The sequence below is a fragment of the Neopsephotus bourkii genome, unplaced genomic scaffold, assembly GCF_033783945.1.
Source record: "Neopsephotus bourkii isolate Nb327-2 ecotype Australia unplaced genomic scaffold, CSIRO-AGI_Nbou_v1 NB_1678, whole genome shotgun sequence".
Classification (NCBI taxonomy): Eukaryota; Metazoa; Chordata; class Aves; order Psittaciformes; family Psittacidae; genus Neopsephotus; species Neopsephotus bourkii.
The window spans coordinates 577,940-593,775 of record NW_026902152.1 but is presented as its reverse complement, the minus strand read 5'-3'; the positions used below and the strand labels follow the sequence as shown (position 1 = coordinate 593,775).

The 15,836-nt window shown below is 43.6% G+C and overlaps 1 protein-coding gene across 3 annotated transcripts in view; it reads left to right on the top strand.

Moving 5' to 3' along the window:
- Positions 1–15,836, top strand: part of NUP93 (nucleoporin 93) — an 81,691-nt gene that overhangs the window by 32,221 nt on the left and 33,634 nt on the right. Inside the window, exon 1 of one of the 3 annotated variants that reach the window (XM_061375819.1) lies at positions 2,075–2,247. The exons of the other annotated variants lie outside the window; for them this stretch is intronic. The gene's annotated coding sequence lies outside the window, so the exon portion shown is untranslated. Of the gene's footprint in view, positions 1–2,074; positions 2,248–15,836 lie in introns of those variants that run through there. 3 annotated transcript variants of the gene reach the window in all.

Below are 15,836 nucleotides of genomic sequence, written 5' to 3'. Positions count from 1 at the left end.
TGAGCAGCAAGCTACCAAGGCAAGCATGGCTGCAGGGACACTGCCAGGCATGGATGCTCAGAAATGCAGGGGAAATGCCAGGGTTAAATTATTTCTTGTCAGGAAGGAACTTTACTTGGTGTAGCTGGTTGTGATCAGTGGTTTTCCCTGCAGTGCAACTGACTGCAGGCTTTCGTCTAAGAACATGAGTGGGTTTGAACCTGTCCTCTCTGCTCACAAGGAGGACATCCTGGTACAAGGATTTAGGTATTTAGTACAGTGTTTGTCTGGTCACAGGGAGATAGGGTTCACCCTTAGGATCACGTTTACTAGTTTCAAAGCAAACGTACACTGTATTTGGAAGACCACTCTGCCACCTGTGAAGTTTGGAATTGTGCAAGGTGCTCAGTGATGCTTTTGAGGTAAGTAAGCCTGAGCCACAGAGCACCTTCTGTAGACACAATGCTGTTAACGGAATTGCTCCCAAATCAGGGAGTGCAGTGTTGATTCAGAGGCTCAATTTTTTTCCTCTGCGTAAAATATCCTGCACCATTTTTACTGATAATTCATGTCCGGCTGATACCCCTGCAGTGTTGTTTTAATTAAAACAGAAGTGGAAATAATTAATTTGTGGCATTGCTGGTGATTCTGCAGCTCCATCAATGTTAATGCACAGTAAAGCACTCTCCTGGTAGCTTTCTGTGGTTAAATTAAATGTAGACATCCCAAGTCTGGGTATTTTTGTGTATATGTGTTTGCAAATACAAGCCATGCAATTTGGTAATCAGAATTATGGAATTGTGAATTGCAGGACTATTGCAGAATGGGTTTAAAAAGAAAGTGCTTTGAATTTGGGAGTGTCGTCAGCAGTTTGCAGAGGGACAGTAACTCTGTTGATACCATGGGTTAAATGTGCACTTGGGACCCATGGAAGCAACTGCCTGCTAGCGTTACTCTTGAATTTTCTGAAATGCTTCTTCATGGTTGTACGTTTTGCATATTAGCAAAATGCATTCCTTATTTCTTCAGTGCTTCTAATGTTCTTCTTTAAGATGGGGGCGGTCTGTTTCTTGATTTTTCTATGGCTTTCTGCACTGTAATGATGGCACACACCATCACCTGACTGCTGGAATACGCTGGCCTGACTTTAATCATCGGGTGACTGGCTCTTAGCATGGTTTTATTTCTGCTGTTTTACATTTCCTCTTGTAATTGCACTGTTCCTGGTAGCATTTTGTTTTGATTGGTGACAATGAAGGGCACATATTAGTATTTTACATAACCTTATACTTTTTGGGTTTTGTCTAAAGTGTAGGTGAAGAAGTACTTTGCAGATAAAATCCTCTTTATATGTATGAAAGCAGCGTATTTTCACCCCTTGTGCTGTTGTGTGTAAGACTGGGTTATGTATAAAACCACTTTTGTAAGTATCATACGGAGGAAGAAATAGTTTGGTGAAGCCTGTGTTAATAACAGGACTGCATTTCTGTAGTGCAGATAGTTTCATGGAGGTAGATATGGTTACAATTAAATTGCATGTTCAGAGCCATAAAAAGGAGCAATGCTTAATGTAAATAGTATCTAAGGCTTTTAACTGCTAAATAACCAAGCCCAGCAAAACAATAGAGAATCAAAGCTTCCCTCTGAAGAACATTGACACCAATTAATATACAGTAAAATTATCTGCCTGTACAAGTTGTTTCAACATCTCTGCAGGACTAAAATGGCAGAAGCTTTCTGTTGCTGTATAAAAATCAAACTCCCATTTATTTCAGCCTCATGGTATGTGCAAATTCATGCAGCTCAGTTAAGGGAATAGCTTCACAACTGGTGTTCCAATCTGTGGCTGGAGTGCTGCATCACAATGCAGCAAATGCATTTTCCACATTAACCAAACATGACAGCTGAAATGATTATTAACCATGCAATATGTCGGAAGTCATCAAAAATTCACATCAGAGTAATTGCAGTGGCTCAGGGGAAAAAAATAGTAGCATCTCTCTCCTCCTGCCGCCTCACCCCCTCCTAATTCCTACATGGTACAGTCCGTTAACAATAAAATATCCTTCTGTAACCTATAAACTGTTACTCCCATCAGTTACTGGTTTCAGACTGATGCTTTCCCTAGAATTTGAATAAAGCATCACTGAAAAAAAATAATTATATTTGTAGATGCTTTACAGGTAGTGGTGTTCAGCCGTGGAAAGCAGCTGCTTTCTTATTGTCTTGCTGGACTCTTGACTGTCTCAGCCATTTCAGGACTTGCAGGTTTGATTTACAATTTCTTTTATTTTTAAAAGATGAGAAAACTTAAGCGTTAATACAGAAAGATACAGCTGTGTAAGCGTAAATCCCAGGTAACTGAAGTGTGGCAGTTACAGCCAGCATTAAAAGGTTTGTAACTCCTCAGTATTGAGATCTACAGGTAGGAATGTATGTATCTTAAATCTATAAAATGAAGCTGACGAGCTTGCTTTGGCATGAGAGAGTTTGCTTTCAGGTGTCTTCTCTGGTGGTTTTTTCTTTGTGCTCTTGCTGCAGGTGGGTTCCATTTGTAGGTGAGTAATTCAAGAGAGCAGGTGGGTAGATGTGGAGAAATGCTCCTTTGCTCCTAGAAAAGCAACCTTACGGTCCGTGCCTTTACCTTCTAAACCTTCTAATCTCCTCGGCTAGAGCAGCCATTGGGTGGGGCAGCCTGGGCTCTGCTCCGGGCTTCAGTCAGGTTGCCTATTTACAGACCCTCTTGACATTGCTGACTTTGCTTTTCATTTATGCAGAAATACCGGAACGTAACTTTCTGAATGCCTTGATTCCTGTTGTTCTCTTCCCTAGGCTCTGAAATGTCTATGGAAGTACTTGAAACTAAAAAATAAAAGATGCTGCTTGATGACATGATTTTTCTCTTAGTTTTCATTGTGGTGCGAAGATCTGGGTCTACTCTGTTTCCTCTGTTCCTCCAGATGCACTTAAGATTTATTTAGGAGACACGCTAAACTTCCTCTAATTTTATTTTGAAGTAAGGGTTTCAAATGGAGGTAAAAATGAAAATAAGATAGAAAATACTTCTATGTTCCCAAAGTAAATGGAGACACTTGGAGATCTGCTTTTTTTTTTTTGGTTAGTTTCTTTAAATGGGGTGGTGAAGTGTATTTGCTTAGTCAACTTAGTTTGCAGCCTAGACCTCACCTCTCTTTCAAGTGAATAGGATATGTTATGAAAGGGGTTAAGCCAGTAAAATCATAGTAAAGGGAAGCAGCCAGGGAATTAACGTTTATATAAATGTGGTGGCCGTGAAGAGCTGGGTGGGTGGCAACTGATTTAATACTGTCAGCTCTCGGGACTCGGAGGCTGCATGCAAACTGGGAGCCCTGCCTGCCTTTGGTTACAGGGACAGGAGTATAGGATGGGTTGCTCTTCTCCTTTCCTTTCAATTCTATTTCTCTATATGGAGAAAAGCAGGTTAATGAACTGTGCTGTGCTGGGACAGTGCCTGCGCTCTTGCAGCAGAGAATGACTTGCCTCCCTCCTTCAAGGCTTTCTCCCAAATATTGAGGTGCCTATGTGCTGCTACCTTCTGCACTCCTGTTGTCAACTGCCAAATGCACAGAAGGGGGGGCAGGAGAACAGTGGCATAACATGGCAAAAAAGTTGTCTCGTTTAAACAAGATTGCCTGTGCAAAGGTGGGGGTGTGTGGTGTGTGTATGTCTTGCCACAAGAGCAGCTCAGCCAGAAATCAAATAAAAGACAATGAAATGTGTGGTTTGCATGTGTAAAAAGATGGAGGAAGGCATCTCCACTTACCCTGTATGGGAGATGGCTCAATTACCCCTGCAGTTAGTACAATGTGGTAAATTATTTTCCTTTGTCTGAAGTGGGTGGGAAGCAGGGTTCAACTAAGCTCCATAAATTAATGTACAGAAAGAGGACTGAGCCACTGTAATTAATAATTAGCTGTAGGTCTCTTCTAGCAGGGTTTTTCTGTGATATCTGCTGGCAGCAGCTCACTTGGCATTTCATGTACATTAAAGTCTGAAAGCTCATGTGTCTTGTTAATGCGACACACAAATAAAGGCATGCACCGCTAGAGAGTTCCTTAGCAAGGGTGGAGTACAGCCAGAAGAGAAAAATGGAAACCTTTTGTCTCTGGTGTATCTTCAGCACACTGGGCTCCTGCCCCAAGTCTGGAAAGTTTAAACCTGGGGTTTATTACACAATAAGAGAAATGAGCTGGAAAAGGATTAAGTACTTACTATAACATCATTTGTTGCAGCAGAGAATTTTAGTGCACACCTCTTTCTCTAAGCTTTATAATCTCAAACATTTAAAAATACAGATTGTATCATTATAACAGGCATATTCCAGCCTTTTGTGGTATGTTTTTATTTCCATGATCTGTAATTATTAATTCATAGGTAATTGAAATAATTAACTTTGTGAAATGTATCAGGAATGTAGTAAAGAAACATCTTTCTGAAGACCACAGCCTGTTTTAATTGAGGATTTAAAGATGTCAAGACGTGTGAACTCCAAATTGCTTGCTTTCACTGTCGGTAAAATATTGATACTTATTCTGAGGGACATGCTGTCATGCTGAAAATACCTGTTAATAACTGAATAAAGCTACCTGAATAAAGTAACTATTATTTATGTCCAAATATTTAGGAAGAATGGGCTAGCTAATGTGGGCTTATTTTTCTAACTCAGGTGGATGATTTTGCCAAATCATCCCATGTTATTTAAGACATGAGAACTTCAAATTTGCTTGTTTTCTTGCACAATTTTCTTAAATTTTTATCGAAAAAAAAAAAAAAAAAAGAAAAAGGTTACATCCTTCACACTACAGTACATCTAATTGTATCTCTTTGTAGTGTCAGCCAGCCACAGTCAGCGAGAGAAAGTAGCTTTAACTTCGGAAAGGTTTTCTTCCCCTGCGTAGATTTTTCTGGGAGACTTCAGATTGCAATAGGAGCTTTAGGGGAAATCCCATTGTGGAGGAGTGGCTCTAAGGAAAGCCACCTATGCTGGGGTTTAGGTTTTACATCCGAGTGGTTATCACATTTACAGAGCTGACAGGATTTTGATGTCTCTGAACCAGGCATTGTCCCTTCGAGGCAGCAAGTGTCTGCTGCATGTATCACTTGGTGTCTGAAATAGAGTTGGAGGCTGGAAGGCTGTTGTTTGGTGCTTTTTTTTTTGGTCTTTTTTAGCCAAAGCAGAAAGATGACTAGCGCTCCCAAGGAACGGTTCAGAAAGGTGGTGCACGGGCTTTCAGCTGTGGGATGGGGGCACAGGAGCTGAAAGCCTGCTGCTTGAGTCAGCCTGAGAACAGGGAGAGTGTGAGGCTTAGTGCTGCCAGGCTCGCTACTGGCATGCAGAGGAGGTAAAGAGAACTGATATTTTTGTTACTTTTTTTTTTTTTTTTTTTTTTACATAGAGTTTCAGGCTATCTTGAAGGCATTTCACTTTTTTACGCACTTGAAACTGTGAAAGAAGAGATGTGCACATAGTGATAATGTTTTTTTGCTTCCCAAAAAAGCCTGAGAACAAACCTATTTCTCATGGACGGCAAGGCTATGTGCTCCCAGACAGGCAGAAACGTGCAGCACTTAAAGGGCAGAGGAGACAGAAGAATTGCACTAAAATGTGCAGAAGTGGGTTAGAGGAGGCTGGGAGTTAGTGACTAGCAGGTTTGTTTAATAATTTGTCCTTGCTGGTGTTCTATTAGAAATGTGCTGCTTCAGGCTGGGAAATACTTCAGCTGATAGGGACGGCTGTTTGGCTTTTGGATGTGATTCTGAGAAATTAATTTTCTGCCACCAAGTGAAGCGGGTTATTGTAGCTGCCTATATGTTGATGCTAATGTACAATTAGCCCAGTGACAGACACTGCAAGCTTGTCACTATGCCTCCTTTATGCATTTTTCTCTTCAAACTACTCCCTTGTTAGTTAGTATTTTCTGTGCTATCTGGAGAGAAGCCTATCCTTTCATAACAAAGATGGACATTTCACATTCCACGGCTTTATCACTTATTTTGTGTGATGCTGAGAGATTTCCAGTGGCTGGTTTCTTAGCTTGCACCATCTCAGGAGTCTCCTTGCCATCTTTCAATGCAGTGAATCGAGGTGTGGTCCACAATGACACTGGTGTGCTTTATCCCTGCCCCTGCCATGCAAGGACATGACATGGGCAGGAATTCCATGTAGAGATTGTATTTGTGGCTGCATTACTTTAGCATGGTTTCCTCTTAGAGGAGAAAGGACACGCAGATAGATACCTCTGAGAAAACGTGGAGGAATCACAGTGCTAAAATGGCAGCAGAAGAAATGAGAAAATGGCGTCATCAGTGAAATTAGTTTTGATGGCTGGATTTGAGGTTTGTTCTGCCTGATGCGAGGACGTGTTCAACAAGAGGTGTTGCATTACAAGCTTAGTTATGACAAGGAATGCTTTAAAATAATTTAAATATGTAGTTTTTGCTCAGTATTCCCTTAAAAAGTGTGATACCAGAGAGGCGGATGTAAGACCTTATTGCAGTGGATGATCAGAAGTTGTCTTTGCATGCTATAAATATTTTTAATACAGGACTGCATTATCGATCTCAAACATATTGGCATCACCTCATGAATTATTTAAAATAAACTCCAAGGAAGAGACAAAGCCCTCTGTTTTGCTTTGACTGTGAATCTTTTGATGCGTGTATGATTTTTGTAGGGTTGTGTTTCTTAAGTGGAATGTTAACAAAAGGATGCTTATAGCACACGGGAGAGAAACTGTAGCCACTCGCCATAGCACTGAGCAAGGGTGTCCCTCTGCATTTAAAAATCCTGAGGAAAAACATAGCCATGTGTTTGGAAACTTGACAAACGAGCTCAGATTTCAGATCGTGTGGTTTGTTGGCTCTGTGCTGATGCTGTTGCTGGTGGTGAAGTGCCGGTGCTGAGGGAGATGGAGCTTCCTGCTGGTCCTGCTGGCCTGATCTGCAGAGAGAGCTTCCCTCGCTCGACAGTTACATTCCAAGTGAGGTGCCTTTGCATTTAATTGCCTTTATGACATTTTGGTTTCTTTATCAAGGTAAACAGAAATGCAGTCTGAGGTGCTTTGGGGTGTGAGGTACCAATATTAGGCAGCTGAACAAGCTCCTTATGGTGGCTCTTGAGTAACACTTCCCATTGCTGTAATTGGCTGGCAGGAGCCTGTCCACCTTCTTTCTCTAGTTCAGATACATTTTATTTTTCATTGATTTTTTTTTTTTTTGTCATTCTGCTCTTTGTATGATCTCTAAGGAGGTTAGGCGTATTCAAGACTTTCTGTTTTGTTATTACATGTATTTCCCTGGCACTTTGTAGCTTGGTAGGACCTGGGATTCTTGTTGGACAGCTTCCAGTTGCACTGCAGGGAGAAAGAAAATGAGTATGTGCCTGGGGAAGGAAAGGAGAATCACTAGAGAAAGTAGCACTGTTCCTTACACTATTTTTGTGTTGCATTAACAAATGCTGTCAAAAATGATCTGTGCAGTGGAGGCTGATAATTGTATGTGGAAGAGAACCCCATTCTGAGCACCTTTGCTGTAAAAATTTAGATTAAAAAAAGCATTCTCTCGGTTTTATGACGTTAAAGTGTTTGTGACTTTGAAAAAAAACCCAACCCAAACCTAAATAAAACTGCTTCTAAGAGCATTCCTGTGCACTGTGCAACCCAACATGACATGGCAAAGATTTTTAGAGCCAGAGAGTGAGAAGCTAATCTGTGTAATTGAAGTTATTTTGGTTTTGCTCTGAAAGGGAAAGACACAACAAATAGGATGCATAATTACTAATATTTTAATCATTAGCTCCACTATATAAGTAATACATAAATTACATATATTGCATGGTTGATATATTTTGCTAGGCTTTAGAACAGAGTATCCTATTTCACTCAATCTTTACAGTTGCATTTGTTAGATCTTGCAAATTTCTCTGGCTTCTTTTTTGGTGTGGGTTTTGTTTTGTTTTGTTTTTTGTAAAATCTTAAAGTACATAAGGACACTGCAATGAATTTCCACATTATCTTAACAGTGAAGCCACTTGTAGGTACAGTTTTAAGTGAAATACTGGGATCTTATAGTGAGTAGAAGCCTGAACTCGATGAGCATCCTGTGTTAAATAAGAATAACATGAGCAGAGTCATGTTTCCTGCTAGCAGCGATGATCTTTATACTCAGTAAAGCAGTGCCATGTAGTGAACAGTTCAGTTTTGGGGTTGCTGGTACAGTATTCCAGCAGAAAAATTGAGCAGTGGAATTTTTCTAGACATTTCCAGTGTGATAAACCCGTGCTCCCTGTGTATTTCATGGTAGATGTTGCTTATATTCGCTGGAAACACCTTGTACTCTCCTTGATGGCTGCATGCTGCAAATGCATTCTGGAGGACTGCAGTTGAGTGTAGCATATGATGACTCCTCTCAGTGCTGGAAGATGCTTTGATGTTAGCTGATGGGTTGTTATTACCTGATGGTTTGATACTAGCCTTCCACATTTAATGGATGGTCTCCTGTCTGAAACAGGAGCTGAGAGGTATGTGTCTTTCTTCCCTCAAAACCTGTATGTCTAAGGAACGCTTTTCTAGTCTTCACTTGCCAGATCCAGACAGTCCCAAGAAGAGTCAGAGAGCATATACCACCTGCCTCTTCTTCATTTAGGACCTGATCTGTGATTGCCTGAGGAGTGCTTCTTTTGGTTGTTTGAGTTTTTCCTGTCAGGGCTTGAAGGAGTAATGGTTATCCAACACAGCAAAATCCAGTGTTCCTGGATATGGTCTGAGGATTAATGTGGAAACTGCGTGAATTTCACAGATCAGACAGTCTAAACCAGTAAAATAATAATAAAAAAAAAGCACTAGATTTTTGTATTGCCAGCACTATCCGGTGGCAGAGAGCATTTAGTCAATATTTGCCTAAGGCTTGTTCTGCGACACAGATTAAAGACTGACTCAAATCGAGCCTTACCTCAGTGGCATGCTGATGGGGCAGGGATGCCCTGCTGCTGCCCCAGGACCTGTCTCTTGCAAAGGTTGCTTTGTGCACGTAACCCATGGAAGGTGGATGGTGGGCAAATAGTGGTGCCCCTTCTACAGGGCGTGCGTGGGGGGTTGTGTGCATTGCATGGAGTTGTGCTCTAGCACAGTGAACATTCACCCTTGCTACTGCCAGGGTGAGGTCTATGCTACTGCTCCTCCATCACAGAAGGAGACCACATGCAGAAGGTATTCAGTAGTAGTGACTGCCCTATCCCTGGCAGTGTTCAAGGCCAGGTTGGATGAGGCTTGGAGCAACCTGGTCTAGTGGAAGGTGTCCCCGCCTGTGGCAGGCGCTTGGAACTGGGTCAGCTTTAAGGTCCCTTCCAACCCAAAACCATTCAATGATTGGCTACAAGCATGGAGTACAGTCACAGTACGTGGAGGGAAGGTGGTTTAAGACCCCTGTGAAGGCAGGTAGTGGAGCAACAGATCTTCCCTAAGCCCAGCGTTTGACTGTATTAGTACAGTTCTGTGTTATAGCTATTAGTTTGCATGTTTTTTTCTCTATAAAGCTTCAACATGGCTCTTGCTTTCAAAGTCTCTGATGCAAGAACCAGCACTTGGGTCTTAGCAAACTGTAAACCCTTTTGGGGTTTTTTTCCTGTTTTTTCTCCTGTTTATTCAACAGCAAATTAATTTTTTAGGAAAACATTGTATGATTTCTCATTCTAAGCACAATGGTAAGGAACTTCAGTATTGCAGCTTGACAAGCTCAGCTGTCTTAGGCAAGGAAAATCTTGTATCGCTGAATTCTTGAACATTGGAACAAGCATTATCAGACCTTCAGTTTCAGTGGACCTTTGCATCTGTGTGCAATGTTCTTGTCTCACATGCAGCTTTGAAGTGATGGTTGGCAAATCAACCGTCCTTGGGTTCTCTTGCTGTGTGAGGATCTCTGCACTTGGGCCCTTAGTCTGCTTTAGCCCCATAGCAACTTTTGCAATCTGAAGTCCTCTAAAGAGAGCCAAATTCACAAATGTCCTTAGCCCATTGTGTTTGGTCGCTGATCTTTGGGCAGCTGTCTTGCTCTTTGAAAGACACTGGATTGCACAGGACAAGGTAGGTAGTGAAGCTGCTTACTTGTAGTGTTATAGCAAAAGCTGATGCTTTCTGCAAAACAAATCTTAGGAGACCTGTAGAAGCTTCTGAGAGATGCTGGTGTGATACATGCAGAAGAGTCTGGATAGAGAAAAATACTGCCTGTTCTGTGCTGGCATGTCCCCATCCTCAGGAATGGCCACATCATTGCTTATGGGCCCATCTGATCAAAGCCAGCCAGTGAGCTTTGATAATTTTGCTAGCATAAGCATACTCTGGATTAAAACATAGTAAGGACTGTGGTTGTGGCAGTGGGTTCCAGGTTTTGCTTCATTTTCTCCTGAGAAGGCATGGCCAGGAGAGCTGTGCCAGGGTGCAGCACCCTGGGAGTCTGCTCAGACTCGTGCACCTTTGCAGCGGGACTGTATTTAGCAAATCTTAACATTCCTAATAGGAATCATAAAATCAGGTGGTTGATACGGAACATTGCTCCCAAAACATTGCCAAAGAGTGATTTTTTTGCTAACCATATAGTCATCATCCCTGCTGGTCCTTTGCAGCATTCACTGATCTACTGGAAATCCATCACTTGGAAATATTTTAATCAAAGAGCAATTGGCTTGAGAAGGCCCCAGATTGTTCACTTCATTTTCTTCGCGCAGTCCCTGCCAATGAAAAAGTAACTATTGCTATCGACATCCAAAGCCTTGGTATCCTGTTTGGCAACATTTGCCTTCTCTTTGACAGCTTGAATACTAAGATCAAGTATTAAAAGTATGGTCTGGCTGATAGAAGTAATTTAAAGACTTCTGTCAGCAAGGAGAGAGTTTACTAACCTCGTTTACTGCAGTAAATGGAAGAGACTTTCCATCTCTTGTCAAAAGGAGACCATCAGTGCATGCATGCCCTTTCATACTGGTAATGAATTAGTTACTGGAACATCTTCCTGGAGTTCAGTTTGGAGCAGGCCAGTTCCTGTTGCATCAGCCTGTGTTCGGCAGTGGTTACCTGAGATGAGAAATGACAATGGAGCATGGTGTGAACTAGGAAGTGGCACAGAACTCCTGGGGGTCCTTCCCCTCCAGTGGTGGGGCCACACTTCACATCATCCTTGAAAGAGGCACAGTGGGACTGCAAAAGAAGGAGAATGTGAGAAGATCCGACTGGAATGTAAGGGGTAAAAGATTCAAGAGGAACTGCAGTGTGCTGGAGAAAGATGCTGAGAAGTAGTAGACATCTAAAAATAAGCAGGACTAGCTGGAAAATGGGAACCTGAAGGTGGAAGAGTGGGTGTATTTCTATGCTTGTGTCCCTGTTTGGCAAACACCATCTCATCAGATATCGTACACACTGTGTGTAGGAAACATTTAGCAGTGAGTGTTGCGGAGAACCTGTGATGGAAAAAGGTTGTGCTGCTTCCCCTCCAAACTCGACACAGGAAGAATGTGTGGGAGTCCCAAAGTAACAGAGAGAAAAATGAAATGCCACTCATTAAAGCAGATCAGCATGATGTGACATGAGGGCTCTGTGTGCTTTTTGCATAAACCTGCCTCAGGGAAATCAGGTAAGTTTTCTTTCACCAGCAAAATCCAGGCTACATTAGCATCCCCGCAGTGGCAGAGCTTGTGCATGGAGAGCTGTAAGGTGAAAATGTCACCTCTGTGATTTTAGTGATGCTCATGTTAGCTATTCCTATCTTTGCCATCTGCTGTGTGAAATAGCCCTTTGTCTCCTAACAATATCTCTGTTCTCCTCCTCCTTCTCTTTTTGGGTACAGAATATGAATTAGTGTCTCATTGCTCCTTGTACAATCAGTCGCATCTCCCCTGAGAGGGCTGCTCTGGCTCTGTGGGTCGTGTATGCCCTGTGTGTGCTGAACACCATGCCTCCGTATCCTTGTTACAGCTTGCCAGCATTTGTGGCAAAGTCAAACCTTGCTGCTGGGACTGCAGAGATTCAGGGCAGACGTAACTCAGTGAGTACAACCAGTGCTGCTGTTCAAGGCGCAGACTTTAGAGATCCTGAACCCTTAAAGCTGTTATGTGGCCTGGGATTTTCGAGGAGAAAAATTCTCTAGAATAAAGCACATGTCTTCCATCTTTCTGCCCCATCTTGTTCCAGGGAGCTTTGTCTTACAGCACATGGACATTTGTGTACATTTGTGTACATCCATGAAATATGAATGTCCAGTAACCAAAGCATAGTTCACCACTAGGTGGCAATGCAATAAACCCAGGGAATAAATGCTGTTACAGCCTCCGGAAACTCCTCCCTTCCTTAACGTGAAATTTTGACCATCAAAACCTGGAGTGACAACCCCAGGACCTCTTGGCCTATTGAAGCACCGGCAGTATTGTGAGCAGTAGCAGGAGCCCTAGCATCAGCTATTGAAACTTCCTCATCTGAGGTGTGACAATTAGCCTGTAATTAACTGAAGCAACAGTTGTCATGCTATAGGTGTAATGTTTAGCACAAGGCATAGGGTAACCTTTTTAAAATGTACCTCTTCTCTGTGAGGCATTGCAGGTATTATTTGGAATGTATTAGGATCTTAATTAGCTAAAGGAGTAGGTTTTGAGATTGAAAAAGACAGTTATCATCCTCTAATTGATGTTCAGTGCAATGTACTCCCTTAAACGGACCTGGTGAGCACTCTGGGAGCAGGGAGGTTTCATTAAGAAAGATACTCAGCCTGGATTTACTGACTTTAAGGGAAGTTCAAGCACGTCTTAAATTACGCTGCTGATTACCATCATTGCTGTGTACCTTTGCAGGCAGGTACATGCTCAGCACAGGGCACAAGTTACAGTATCACAGTATGCTAGAGATTGGAAGGGACCTCAAAAGATCATCTAGTCCAATCCCCCTGCCGGAGCAGGGACACCTAGATAAGGTTACACAGGAACGTGTCCAGGCGGGTTTTGAATGTCTCCAGAGAAGGAGACTCCACAACCTCCCTGGGCAGCCTGTTCCAGTGTTCTGCCACCCTCACTGAGAAGAAGTTTCTTCTCAAGTTTAAGTGGAACCTCTTGTGTTCCAGTTTGTACCCATTGCCCCTTGTCCTATCATTGTTTGCCACTGAGAAGAGCCTGGCTCCATCCTCGTGACACTCTCCCTTTATATATTTATATACACTAATAAGGTCACCCCTCAATCTCCTCTTCTCCAAACTATAGAGACCCAGCTCCCTCAGTCTTTCCTCATAAGGGAGATGCTCCACTCCCTTAATCATCTTAGTTGCCCTGTGCTGGACTCTCTCCAGCAGGTCCCTGTCCTTCTTAAACTGAGGGGCCCAGAACTGGACACAATATTCCAGATGAGGTCTCACCAGGGCTGAGTAGAGGGGAAGGAGGACCTCTCTCGACCTACTAACCACCCCCCTTCTAATACACCCCAGGATGCCATTGGCCTTCTTGGCCACAAGGGCACAGTGTCGGCTCATGGTCACCCTGTCGTCCACTAGGACCCCCAGGTCCCTCTCCCCTACACTGCTCTCTAACAGGTCGTTCCCCAACCTATACTGGAACCTGGGGTTGTTCCTGCCCAGATGCAGGACTCTACACTTTCCCTTGTTATATTTCATCAAGTTATTCCCCGCCCAACTCTCCAGCCTGTCCAGGTCTCGCTGGATGGCAGCACAGCCTTCTGGCGTGTCGGCCACCCCTCCCAGCTTAGTGTCATCAGCAAACTTGCTGATAGTACACTCAATTCCCTCATCTAAATCATTGATGAATATATTAAATAATACTGGTCCCAGTACCGACCCTTGAGGCACTCCACTAGATACAGGCCTCCAACTAGACTCCGCCCCATAGACTACAACTCTCTGGCTTCTCTCCTTCAGCCAGTTCACAGTCCACCTCACTACCCGATCATCCAGACCACACTTCCTCAATTTAGCTGCGAGGATGCTGTGGGAGACCGTGTCAAACGCTTTGCTGAAGTCAAGGTAGACCACATCCACCGCTCTGCCATCATCCATCCACTGTGTTATTTCCTCATAAAAGGCTATGAGATTGGTCAAGCATGACTTCCCCTTGGTGAAGCCATGTTGACTGCCCCTCATAACCCTCTTATCCTTGATATGCCTTAAGATGGCACCAAGGATAAGGTGTTCCATCACTTTCCCAGGGATGGAGGTGAGGCTGACTGGTCTATAGTTACCCAGGTCCTCCTCTTGCCCTTTTTGAAGACGGGAGTGACATTTGCTTTCCTCCAGTCCTCAGGCACCTCTCCCGTTTCCCAAGACTTGGTAAAGATGATGGAGAGCGGTCTAGCAATGACCTCCGCCAGTTCCCTCAGCACCCGCGAGTGCATCCCATCTGGACCCATGGATTTATGGATGTCCAGATTGCTCAACTGGTCTCTAACCCATTCCTCATCGACTAAGGCAAACCACTCCGTTGACCTGACTTCATCTGAGGTCTCAGCGGTACAGGGCTCTTCAGGACTGCCTCCGGCAGAGTAGACAGAGACAAAGAAGGCATTAAGTAACTCTGCCATCTCTGTATCTTCTGTCACCAGGGCACCCGTCCCGTTCATCAGCGGGCCTACTTTGCCTCTGGTGTTAGTTTTATCTGCCATGTATTTGAAAATGCTCTTTCTGCTGTCCTTGACCCCTCTCACCAGCTTTAATTCCAAGGAGGCCTTAGTCATCCTAGCTGCCTTCCTACATCCTCTAGCAGCAGCCTTATATTCCTCCCAGGTGGCCAGCCCCTCCTTCCATGACCTGTAAACTCTCCTCTTGCACTTGAGCATACCCAGCAATTCCCTATTTAGCCACGCAGGTCTCCTGGCCCTCTTCCTTGACTTCCTACGTGTCGGGATGCTCTGATCTTGAGCTTGGAAAAAGCAATCCTTGAATGCCAACCAACTATCTTGGGCCCCTTTACCTTCAAGCAGCCTTGCCCATGGGATTTCCCCTAGCAATTGCTTGAAGAGGCCAAAGTTTGCCCTGCTAAAGTCCAGGGTTGCAATTCTACTTGCTATTCTACTGATCCTACCACACAGGATCCTGAATTCCACCATCTCATGGTCGCTGCAACCAAGGCAGCCCTCAACCTTCACTGCTTCGACCAGACCCTCCCTGTTAGTGAGGATGAGATCCAGCAGCGCTCCAAGTCCCTCCAAGGAGAGAGGTGAGGACTGCAGATAGTAAGGTAGGACCTGTATCTGTCAGGGGGCTCAGGAGCCCAGTGCTCACAGTGTGCTTAGCACCTTTATAGAAAGCTGTAGATCTTTATTTTCGAGACAGTGGCATTTTCTTGCCTGTAAGATTAACAGCGTTGTTGTGATACAGCAAACACAGTGTTCTCTGCAACATCAGATCCCTACTGTCAGAAGTGGGGCTATATCTTCTGCTCAGATGTTGGTTTGTGCTTTAAAGGTCTAGAATTGTTATAATGATAGACAATTTTTCTCCAGTTTAGGTTGGAAGCAGGGAAATAACAAAAGTTGTTGCCCTCCAAAGTCCTTCCAGCCGTGCAGACATGGACAGACCTTATAAAGCCACTTCTCCATCCAGGATGGAGCCAAGGTCAGGTGACTGCAGCAGCCTTTTCCTTCGTGACAGCAGCTGTAATAGTTGGTCCCCAGGCACGCAGAAGGACCTGGATTTCACTTACTTTTTTCAGACTGTAACTGCACTTTCTCTGTGGACACATCTAAAAATAAAGCAGGACGTGGCGGACGATGAGATTAAGAATAGGCTATGTAGAAGTGGCTGCTCTCTCCTGTATATAATTCAAGGGCTGTTTCTGT